The following is a 12,185-nucleotide window of genomic DNA, read 5'->3' on the forward strand; positions in this document are numbered from 1 at the left end:
GGGCTTGCAGATGGCAATGTAGCGGTCGTAGGACATGACAGTGAGAACTGAATATTCTGCTGATATGAAGAAGAGAAAGAAAAAGACCTGAGCATCACACCCTTGATAGGAGATGGCCCTGGTGTCCCAGAGGACATTGGCCATGGCTTTGGGGAGAGTGGTGGAGATGGGTCCCAGGTCAAGGAGGGCGAGGTTGAGGAGGAAAAAGTACATGGGGGTGTGGAGGCGGTGGTCGCAGGCTACGGTGGTGAGGATGAGGCCGTTGCCCAGGAGGGCAGCCAGGTAGATGCCCAGGAAGAGCCCGAAGTGCAGGAGCTGCAGCTCGCGCGTGTCTGCGAATGCCAGCAGGAGAAACTCGCTCACAGAGCTGCTGTTGGCCATTTGCTGGCTCTGGGCATGGGGTCCTGCCCAAGGAGCAAAAGCACAGTAAGATAGTACAGAATTACCTGATAATAACTAATTCCGCTTTGTCCTCTCAAGCAGACATCGGTCAGGTCCCTTTCATGAGTTTTAACTGACACTGACTGAGGATGTCCCTGGAATAAGGGAACTTTTCTGTGGTCAGTGTAGTAATCAGTCCTCACCTATAACAATAAGGAAAGGGGTACATGTGGTAATCCCTGATTAAATTCACTCCTGATATTAAATGATTATCCACATTGCTGTTCCAAATTCACCCAACTGCATAGCAGGGTTGTGAGAATTTCTTTTTCTTTAATATTTTCATTCCTTCTGCACTCCAAGTGAAACCTTGTCGATCCTCAGATACAAAGGGACTGTCCCTTTAGTGCAGACTGCCCTTCCGAGGGGACAGCCAGTCTGTCAAAAAAGGCTGGTCTCTTCTGCTGGCATGTCTATGAGCTGCAGGATAACTACATGTCCACCTGCAAAGAACCAGGACACTGCTGAATCAGGGCTCAACGTGCCCATCTCCAGACCCCTCACCCTGTCCCCGTACTCCCCTTCCCCCAAGCACCCCGAGGGCTCACTGCATGGGCAGGTGAAACCCCCATCCCCAGGCAGCCTGGGAACAAGAGCAGCAGCAGCACGGCCAGGTGGAGAAGCCAGGAGGAATGGCAGCGTCTACCTCACATTGGAGAAACAGAGAGATCTGTCCTGTCAGATGCTATCCGCCATGGGATGTGTTGGCTTCAGAAAAACTCTTTGGAAATCCCATTTACATGTTCTGCTGCCAGAGACTCACGGTGTCAAGAGGCTGCAGATCTGTCCTGCCACACGCTGCCCTCTGTTGCTGCGCTCCTCACTGCCTCCAAGCCCTCTCTCCTTCTCTCCTCTCCCCGTGCCAGCTGCGGTCAGAGCCCCCAGCCCTGCTGCGCTGTGCACAGGAGCTGCTCCTGGGCACAGCTGTCTCTCTGCACCAGGGCCCTCTTGCCACGAGCTCTCTCTGTCCCACGAGCCCAGCCTAGCCCAAGGTATTGTAATCCCCCCTCGGGGAGCTTTGGTGAGGAGCCCATGAAGCTCAGGCACTGGGAGACAATTGAAGACATCTCTCAACAAGTCCAAGTCAGAGGCAAGTTTCCTGCAGTGTCCCCCTGAGGGCCAGCCCTGACACAGCCTCCCTTGGAGCTCGTTAGAGCAGAGCATTGGAGGCAGGGAGGACAAGGAGACAAAGGAACTGTGAAGGTGACCCTGATGTCACTTTTCCAAACTGGATGTGTTTCACAAAGCACAAGGGCCAGGCCTTGACCCCCAGCCCCTGGGAAGGGAGATCCTTTCCCTTCACACAGTGCTCAGGGCTCTTCGTGGGGCGGGAGGAGATGGGGATGTGCATGGCCAAGTGCAGGAGAATGGTACGAGCCCTGCCTCGTTCATGGGTGGCGGCGAGGAGGCAATGAGGCCCTGGTGCTTTACGGATAAGCTGGCTCCTCCAAGGCCTCAGTGGCAGAGACAACAGCCAGAGCCATGGACACAAAGACCTGGGTCCCGTTGGGACTTTCTGCCTTGGTAGAACCCTTGCTCCTCTCCACACTAGACTGTCCTAGGGACTCCCAGACCTGCACATCTTTCCCTGCTGGCTCTAGACCCTTGTCCGTGTGGTATCTCACAGGATCTGAGCTGAGTCTGATAACCCACATCTTCTTGGTGGCCATGCTCCTCGTAAGGCAGCTCTGTAGGAAGCTGGCCTGGTTCCTGGTGAGCAGCACCACTGCTCGTATGGCATCCCTCGTGGTGCCCAGGCCCTCTTCCTCCTGGGCATTGCTCACTCAGCAGGGTCCCAGTCTGCCCTGATGTGTGGGGTTCCTCTTCCTCTGGTTCAGGACTGGGCTCTTCTCCTTGTAAAGGTCAAGAGGTTTCTGTAGGCAAAATCCTGCAGTTTTTTAAGGTTCCCCTGGACAGATGCTGCATTCTGTCAGCTTTTCTTGTCTGCAGACAAACAGTTCAACCTTCCTGTGATTGTGCTATCTCTGACAAGCAGCATCAGGAGCTGCAGGGAAGTTTGGATAATACAGGAGTAACCAGCTGAATGGAACTGCAGCACCGAGTCACAGAAGGGTCGGGGACAGAAGGCTGCCAGGTTCCACCTCTTCTGTGCGTCCTTCTCATTCATGTTGTCAGTTTGTCTCGAGCTGTGTCCTGAATGTTATGGGGCTGTGCAGGTCAAAGTTAGAAGGGCCAAAGCGCTGGTAGAGCTCAATCTGTCTATTACTGTCAAAGACAATAAAAACCGTTTATATAAACACTTTAATAAAGGAGGATTAAGAAGACTCATCATCCTTTAATGGATGTGGGGGAAACCTGGTGACAAGAGATGAGGTAAAGGCTGAGGCACTTAATCTCTTCTTTGCCTCAGGCTTTGGCAGCAAGACCAGTTGTTCCCGTGGACTTTTCTTCTTCCTCATGGCCCGTGCTAATTTTCCTAAGTGAATTCTGTGGCACTTTTTTCTCTCCTGCTCTTTCCTACTACCAAAGAAAGCTCCATCAGGGTGGAAACCACTCCTGAAGGAGGCATCCCAACCCATCAGGCTCCTTGCGGCCTGTCAGCCAAGCACACAGAAGTCACCTCAGCAGCATCTCCCAAGGCCTGGGCCTGCTGCTGGCCTTGCAGCTTCTTGGCTAGACACAGCCAAGCCTTGGGCCTCCTGCTGTCCAGTCCTGGCCTCAAGCAGAAGGGACAGGACAAGCCCTCTGCGGGCCTTCTTTCTGTCTGGGTCCTCCTGGGGATGGAGGCAGAGGGGATCCCACAGGCAGCATGCCAAGCAGGGGCCTTCTGCTGGCCTAGCAGGGCCACTGGCAGATGTCAGCCCCAAAGTGCACATCCCAGGGAGAAGCCAAGGCTGACCTGCCACCTCCAGACACAAGGGACCTCACAGTCCCTTTGCGTGACACGTTCCTGCTGCTGCCCTATCAGCTGCAGAGACAGAAGTGACCTCCCAGTCACTGCCCCAGTCCCATTCCTCCTGCTGGGGCAGGAGATCTTGAGGCAGAGCTGAGCTCAGCAGAGCATTCCCACCCATCTCCTCCTTGTGGCCCACAAGTGGATCAGATCCATCGTCCCTCTGAATGCCATGTGACTGCACAGCGACCTCGCAGTTCCTGCCGTGCCCCAAGGGGCCAAGCACCCAAAGTTAAGCTTTAGGAGAGGGTCTGAAGGTGAGGAAGTTAATGCACAGGAACGAGGGCTTTGGTCAGTGTTTACGTTTGGGATTAGGGACCAGGGCTCACCTTTCTGGGTTAGAGTTTAAGCAAAGGTTTTGTGGGCAGGTTTGATGTTCTGCTTGGGGTGTCATGTCTGTGGTTAGGGGATGGGCAGGCTTTGTGGTTTAGGGTTTTGTTTAGGTTTTTGTTTGTTGTTTAACCCTAGAAGTCTAGGGTTAAATAGAGCAATTACAAGCTAGTGTTAAGGACAGCGATCAAGGTAAGCAAGAGAATAAATGTAAGGGAAAGAGGCTATGGGCTGAGTTTTGGCTTCAGTGTATACTTTGAGGTCAGGCATAAGAGTAGTGGATTTGTGTCAGGGTGTGGGGTAGCAGTTCGATTTATGAATTAAGGTTACTGCTTGAAACTGGGGAAGGGCCTCATATGACTGTTTTAAGTCACTGTTACAGCAGCATCAGCATAACCTGAACCCTCTTACCTCTAGAAATTCCTTAATTTCTTCTGGCCAAGCCCCTATTCCCTCACCCAAATCTCACATCTCTCCTGTCCATGCTTCTGCTGACCTCCCCATATCAGTTGTCTTCTAAGGGGCAGCTATCTGATGGCACTCGTGATCGCACAGTTCATGATCTCTGTCTCACCTCTGTTGGCTCCTCCATTCCTGAGACAGAAGTGGCGTTGTAGTCAGGAGGGCAAAGGCACAAAGGTCTGTAGGAGCACCCTGCACAAGGTGCCCAGCAGCTCTGCACCACCACCACAGTGAGCTTCCTGCTTACGTGTTTTGGTTCGGGAATGGCTTCTGTGGATCCAGGGTGATGTTTCCCAGGCCATCGTGCAGGCCTCAGATTCCCCCCATGGCATCTGGGAGGCAGTGGCCACCTCTGTGTAGAAAGCTGCAAGCAGCCCTGAGGGATGACTTCAGGCAAAAGTTGGACTCTCTGACATGACAACCAGAGGAGCTGCTCTGCAGAGCAAGGGGTCGTGCAGAGGGAGGGCTGTGCTGGGCAGTCGGGGAGGCAGACCCACCTCATGGTGTTTAGCATGCTGGGCTAAAATCTGCTGGGCAACAACTAAGCCATCAGTGTGTGATCATCATTCTTCTCATGTTAAATCCAAAACACAGCATCATACCAGCTACTAGGAGGAAAATTAACTCAATCCTAGCCAACTCCACGACACCCACAGACTAAGGGCATGATATCTCTGTGTGTATATCAAAAGAGAAAAGGTGGTGGTGATTAATTAGAAAGTACTGGAGCTGAGCACGATGCAGATGGTGTGGAATATGGGGTGGATATTGTCCTCGTTTTGGCTGGGATAGACTCAATTTTCTTCCTATTAGCTGGTATAGTGCAGTGTTTTGTACATAGGACACAGCTCCAGACAAAATAAGAGCATGCATGAGAAGGAAGAAGAGAAAAAGTGGAATCTGGCAGCCTTCTATCCCGTACCCTTCTGTGATTCTGTGCTGTAATTCCATTCAACCAGTTACTGCGGTATTGTCCAAACTGTCCTGCAAATTCCTGCTGCTGTTACCTTGTGAGAGATGGCATGATCAGGGTGAGCCATCTGCCTGCAGATATTAACAGCTGACAGAATGCAGCATCTGTCCAGGGGAACCTTGAGAAATGGCAGGATTTTGCCTACAGAAACCTCTTGACCTTTACAAGGAGAAGAGCCCAGTGCTGCACCAGAGGAAGAGGAACCCCACACATCAGGGCAGACTGGGACCCTGCTGAGTGAGCAGTGCCCAGGAGGAGGAGGGCCTGGGCACCACGAGGGATGCCATACGAGCAGTGGTGCTGCTCACCACGAACCAGGCCAGCTTCCTACAGAGCTGCCTTACGAGGAGCATGGCCACCAAGAAGATGTGGGTTATCAGACTCAGCTCAGATCCTCTGAGATACCACATGGACAAGGGTCTAGAGCCAGCAGGAAAAGACGTGCAGTTTTGAGAGTGCCTAGGTTAGCCTGTTGTGGAGAGGAGCAAGGGTTGTAGCAAGGCTGAGAGTCCCAACAGGACCCAGGGCTTTGTGTCCATGGCTCTGGCTGTTGTCTCTGCCACTGAGGCCTACGAGGAGACAGCTTATCGGTAAAGCACCAGGGCCTCATTGCCTCCTCGCCGCCACCCATGAACCAGGCAGGGCTCGTACCATTCTCCTGCACTTGGCCATGCACATCCCCATCTCCTCCTGCCCCACGAAGAGCCCTGAGCAGTGTGTGAAGGGAAAGGATCTCCCTCCCCAGGGGTCAAGGGTTAAGGCCTGATCGTTGTACTTGGTGAAACACACCCAGCTTTTCTACATATCAGTCTGCCTGGACATTGTCTTTTCTCTATTTGTCCTCCCTGCCTCCAATGCTCTGCTCTAACGAGCTCCAAGGGAGGCTGTGTCAGTGCTGGCCCTCAGGGGGACACTGCAGGAAACTTGCCTCTGACTTGGACTTGTTGAGAGATGTCTTCAATTGTCTCTCAGTGCCTGAGGTTCGTGGGCTCCTCACCAAAGCCCCCGAGGGGGGATTCCAATGCCTTGGGCTGGGCGTGTGGTGCTGAGCTGGGCCGGGCTCGTGGGACAGAGAGAGCTCGTGGCAAGAGGGCCCTGGTGCAGAGAGACAGCTGTGCCCAGGAGCAGCTCCTGTGCACAGCGCAGCAGGGCTGGGGGCTCTGACCGCAGGTGGCACGGGGACAGGAGAGAAGGAGAGAGGGCTTGGAGGCAGTTGGCAGTGGGAGGATGCTGAGAGCTGCCTGCAGGAGAAATCTGCACAGCCCTCGACAAGGGAAGTCTCTGGCTGCAGGGCAATGCAGCTGCAGTTGCCAGAGGGGTATTCTCCAGCTGGAACATCCAATGCCTGACAGCATCTCTCGGGATAGCTGTCTCTCTGTTTCTCCAGCAAAGTGTAGAGGATGCTGTAGAGAACGGCATTGACAAGAGGAAATTTCCAGAGGAACACTGAGGCTTGGTTTATATGAAGGGAAAGGTATTTTTTGGATTCTGTGCATTTAGATTTTTGTTGTCAAGGGGAATCTGAGTGAATCTGAGCACACAGCTTGTGGGATGGGTCTGTGAGCATGAACAGGGAGGAGACGTGGGGACACAGAACCAGCTCCCAGCAGGGACAAGGGCAGGCAGAAGGGACATGGTCAGGCGGTGAGTGGGAGCTGCTGCCAGAAATGCTGTGTGGGGGAGGGCTCAGGCACCTCCCTGCCAGCCCCTGCAGGGCAGGCGCCTTCCCTGGGACACCCCCTGCTCTCCTCTGCCACCAGCACAGCCTCTGCCCTCAAGCCCCCGCTGTCCCCAGCAGGAGCTGCCTCCTCTGCAGGCAGAGCTGCAGCACAGGAGGGTGTGCTGAGTGTCCGTCTGTCCCTCCCTGGCCTTGCCTCCCCTGGCAGCAGCACGCTGCCATTCCTCCTGGCTTCTCCACCTGGCCGTGCTGCTGCTGCTCTTGTTCCCAGGCTGCCTGGGGATGGGGGTTTCACGTGCCCATGGAGTGAGCCCTCGGGGTGCTTGGGGGAAGGGGAGTACGGGGACAGGGTGAGGGGTCTGGAGATGGGCACTTGGAGCCTGGCTTCTTCTTCCCTCAACAGTTTCCAGGTTCTTCTCAGGACAACCTCTGAAGGCGATTGTCCTGTATCTCATGAGATGCCAGCACAGCTGAGACCAGCACTGATGGACAGACTGGCTGTCGTCTCTGTGGGACGCTCTGCACTAAAGGGACAGTCTCTTTGCCTTTGAGGATCCACAAGTTTTACTTGGAGTGCATCAGAATGCCCAGGATTTATGCCTTAGAAACACTCCTCAGGTGTGGTGGGGCAGCTAAAACCAAAAACAGAAAACAAATAATTAAATAACTAAATCTCCACACCTCTGCTCTGCAGTTGGGTGAACTAGGAGCAAAACTGGGGAAATCTCTTTGATATGAGCAGTAAAGTGAATCTGAGACTACCCCATGTTGCTACCCTGTTCCTACCATGTTACTACCATGTTACTACCATGCTACTACCTCTGGCTGTAGTGCAGGACTGATTCTTGCATTGCCCACAGATGAGTCCCCTGTTCCCAGAGACACTCTCAGGCAGAGTCAATGAGAGAGACCTTCAAAATATCTGCCTGGAAATGGGCAATTCTGGGTGATTTTAAGTGAGAAAATGGAAAGAGTTTTCCTCTGATATGCCTGTGGTACATTATCACTGCCTTTGTCCTCCTTGTACAGGACCTCATGACCAGAATTAGCAGATGTCCAACAGCAGCTCCATCAGTGAGTTCCTCCTGCTGTCATTCGCAGACACGCGGGAGCTGCAGCTCCTGCACTTCGCGCTCTTCCTGGGCATCTACCTGGCTGCCCTCCTGGGCAACGGCCTCATCCTCACCGCCGTAGCCTGCGACCACCGCCTCCACACCCCCATGTACTTCTTCCTCCTCAACCTCGCCCTCCTCGACCTGGGCTGCATCTCCACCACTCTGCCCAAAGCCATGGCCAATGCCCTCTGGGACACCAGGGCCATCTCCTATCAAGGGTGTGCTGCACAGGTCTTTTTCTTTGTCTTCTTCATATCAGCAGAATATTATACTCTTACTATCATGTCCTACGACCGCTACGTTGGCATCTGCAAGCCCCTGCACTACGGGAGCCTCGTGGGCAGCAGAGCTTGTGCCCAGATGGCAGCAGCTGCCTGGGGCAGTGGCTTTCTCCATGCTGTCCTGCACACGGCCACTACATTTTCCCTGCCCCTCTGCCAAGGCAATGCTGTGGACCAGTTCTTCTATGAGATCCCCCAGATCCTAAAGCTCTCCTGCTCAGATGCCTACCTCAGGGAAGTTGGGCTTACTGCAATCACCTTCGGTTTAGGTGTCAGTTGTTTTTTTTTTTTGTTGTGCTGTCCTATGTGCAGATCTTCAGGGCAGTGCTGAGGATCCCCTCTGAGCAGGGCCGGCACAAAGCCTTTTCCACATGCCTCCCTCACCTGGCCGTGGTCTCTATGACTGTCAGCACTGTCCTGTTTGCCTACCTGAAGCCTTCCTCCATCGTCTCTTCCCCACCCAGGGACCTGGTGCTGTCTTTTCTGTACTCAGTGGTGCCTCCAGCAGTGAACCCCCTCATCTACAGCATGAGGAACCAGGAGATCAAAGATGCAGTGAGGAAAATTTCAAATTTCAAATACATGCTTCTTCATCATCAAGAATGACTTCATTGTTGAGATTATTATCATATAATTTTTGTCATTATACTTATTATCAAAATGTAATATTAGAAATAATCCTAACAGGACTACCTGGTTATTTGGGAAATTAGAGAATGATTTCCTTAAGTATATTTTTATTAATATTTCAGCAAAATTTTATATTGATAGAAATAATGTTATTCTTATCCTTCTGCATAACAAGTTTTAAAAATATTTTTAACCAGTCATAGAATCGCGGAATCACAGAATGGCCTGGGCTGGAAAGGACCTCAAAGATCATCTAGTTCCAACCCCCCTAACATGGGCAGTGACACCTCCCAGAAGATCATGGTTGCTCAGGACTTCATCTAACTTGGTCTTGAAGACCTGCAGGGATGGGGCATCCAATACCTCTGTGGAAAACCTGTTCCAGTGCCTCACTGTCCTGAGTGAAAGCTTTCCTGGTAACCTCTAATAGGAATTTCCCCTTTCTTTTAATTTAAAACCATTTCCCCTTGTCCTATCATTATCTACCTGAGTAAAGAGTCCTTCCCATCCCTTTTATAAGGCCCCTTTAAGGACTGAAAGTCTGCAATGACATCACCCCAGAGCCTTCTCTTCTCCAGGCTGAACAGCCCCAGCTCTCTCAGCCTTTCTTCATAGGAGAGGTGCTCCAGCCCCTTGATCATCTTTGTGGCCTCCCTTTGGACCCACTCTAACAGCCCACATCCTTCTTGTGCTGGGGGCTCCAGACCTGGATGCAGGACTCCAAGTGGGGCCTCACAAGGGCAGAGCAGAGGGGGACAATCACCTGCCTCATCCTGCTGCCCACCCCTCTCTTGATGCAGCCCAGGATGCACTTGGCCTTCTGGGCTACAAGCGCTCACTGCTGGCTCATGTTGAGCAATTCATCCAGCAGAACCCCCAAGTCCTTCTCTGCAGGGTTACTCTCAATGAGTTCTTCTCCCAGCCTATCCCCATGTCTGGGATTTCCCCGGCCCACGTGCAGCACCTTGTACTTGGACTTGTTGAACCTCCTTAAGTTAACATGGGCCCAAATTTCAAGCTTGTCCAGGACCCTTTGGATGGCATCCCTTCCTCTGTTGCATCAACTACACCACTCGGCTTGGTGTCATCTGCACACTTGCTGAGGGTGCACTCTACCCCACTGTCCCTGTCATTGATAAAGATATTAAACAGCACTGGTCCCAGGATAGACCCTGAGGGACACCACTCATCACCAGCCTCCACTTGGACATAGAGCCGTTGACCATCGCTCTCTGGGTGTGACCTTCAAGCCCACTCCTTATCCACTCAATGGTCCACACATCAAATGCGTATCCCTCCAATGTGGAGACGAGGATGTCATATGGGACCGTGTCAAAGGTCTTACAGAAGTCCAAGTAGATGACATCGGTCGGTCTTCCCTTGTCATGTGATGTGGTCACTCCATTGTAGAAAGCCACCAGATTGGTCTGGCACGATTTACCCTTTGGTGAAGCCATGCTGGCTGTCTCTGATCACCTCTTTGTCTTGCATGTGCCTGACATTGATTCCAGGAGGATCTTTTCCATGATCTTGCCAGGCACAGAAGTGAGGCTCACCGTTCTGTAGCTCCTTGGGTCCTCCTTTCTACCCTTAATCAAAAGGGGAGTGATGTTTCCCTTTTCCCAGTCACTAGGGACTTCACCCGACTACCAGGACTCTTCAAATATGATGGAGAGAGGGTTGGCAACTACATCAGCCAGTTCCTTCAGGACCTGGGGTGCAAGTCATCAAGCCTCATAGACTTGTACTTGTTGAGTTTCATCAGGTGTTCCCAAACCTGCTCTTCACTTACAGCGGGTGGGACTTTGACCCCCAGCCTCCATCTCTGGGTTCAGGGAAATGAAATACTTGGGAAGCCTGACTGGCAGGGAAGACTGAGGAGAAGAAGTTGCTGAGTCCCTCAGCCTTCTCCATGACTGTCATTACCAGTTCACCCTTCTCAACCATCAGAGGGGGTACACTCTCCTTGGCCTTTGTTTTCTGAACAAAGCATCTATAGAATCTCTCCCTGTTATTCTTTGCTTCACTTGATAAGCTCAGTTCCATCCATGCCTTGGTTTTCCTTATCCCATCCCTGCACATCCGAAACAAAACCACGCATGAAGGCCTGGAAAATGGAACCCTGGATCCATAGAAGCCATTCTGAAAACAAAACTTGTAGGTAGGAAGCACAGTTTTGTGGAGGTGCAGAGCTGATGGGCACATTGTGCAGGATGCTCCTAAAGACCTTTGTGCCCTTTTCCCTCCTGACTACAACGCCACATCCTTCTCAAGAATAGAGTAGCCAAAAGAGGTGAGACAGATACTCTGGGATCAAGAATGTCATCAGAATAACATATGACGACGTCAGGAGCAGCCTGGACAAGAGAGATGTGAGATTTTGGGGTGGGAAGAAGAGCTTGGACAGCAGAAACTGAGGATTTCGTAGAGCTAAGAGGGTTCATGTAATGTATATGCTGCGGTAACACTGACTTAAAACAGTCATGTATGGCCCTTACCTTACTTGAACCAGGAATTTTAATCTCTAAACCTAAATGCTACTACAACACTCTGACAGGAATCCATTTTCTCTCTTGCTAACCCTAATGCCTTCCCTTAACACTAAGATTAAAATGTTCTATTTAACCCTAGACATCTTGGCAGACCTAAAACACCCCTAAACCACAGATCTTGCCCATACCTTAACCACAGACCTGACACCACAAGCAGAACACCAAACACTCCCATTAAAACTTTGCTTCATCTCTAACACAGAAAGTGAAAAACAGGTACCGAGGGGGCTAGAGAGAAGTCAGCTCTGCCTCAGGATCTCCTGCCCCAGCAGGAGGAATGGGACTGGGGCAGTGACTGGGAGGTCACTTCTGTCTCTGCAGCTGATAGGGCAGCAGCAGGAACGTGTCACGCAAAGGGACTGTGAGGTGCCTTGTGTCTGGAGGTGGCAGGTCAGCCTTGGCTTCTCCCTGGGATGTGCACTTTGGGGCTGACATCTGCCAGTGGCCCTGCTAGGCCAGCAGAAGGCCCCTGCTTGGCATGCTGCCTGTGGGATCCCCTCTGCCTCCATGCCCAGGAGGACGCAGACAGAAAGAAGGCCCGCAGAGGGCTTGTCCTGTCCCTTCTGCTTGAGGCCACGACTGGACAGCAGGAGGCACAAGGCTTGGCTGTGTCTAGCCAAGAAGCTGCAAGGCCAGCAGCAGGCCCAGGCCTTGGGAGATGCTGCTGAGGTGACTTCTGTGTGCTTGGCTGACAGGCCGCAAGGAGCCTGATGGGTTGAGATGCCTGCTTCAGGAGTGGTTTCCACCCTGATGGAGCTTTCTTTGGTCGTAGGAAAGAGCAGGAGAGCTCTTTCTGTGCCACAAAGTGC

The sequence above is a fragment of the Anser cygnoides genome, chromosome 30 (genome assembly GCF_040182565.1).
Source record: "Anser cygnoides isolate HZ-2024a breed goose chromosome 30, Taihu_goose_T2T_genome, whole genome shotgun sequence".
In the NCBI taxonomy this organism is placed as follows: Eukaryota; Metazoa; Chordata; class Aves; order Anseriformes; family Anatidae; genus Anser; species Anser cygnoides.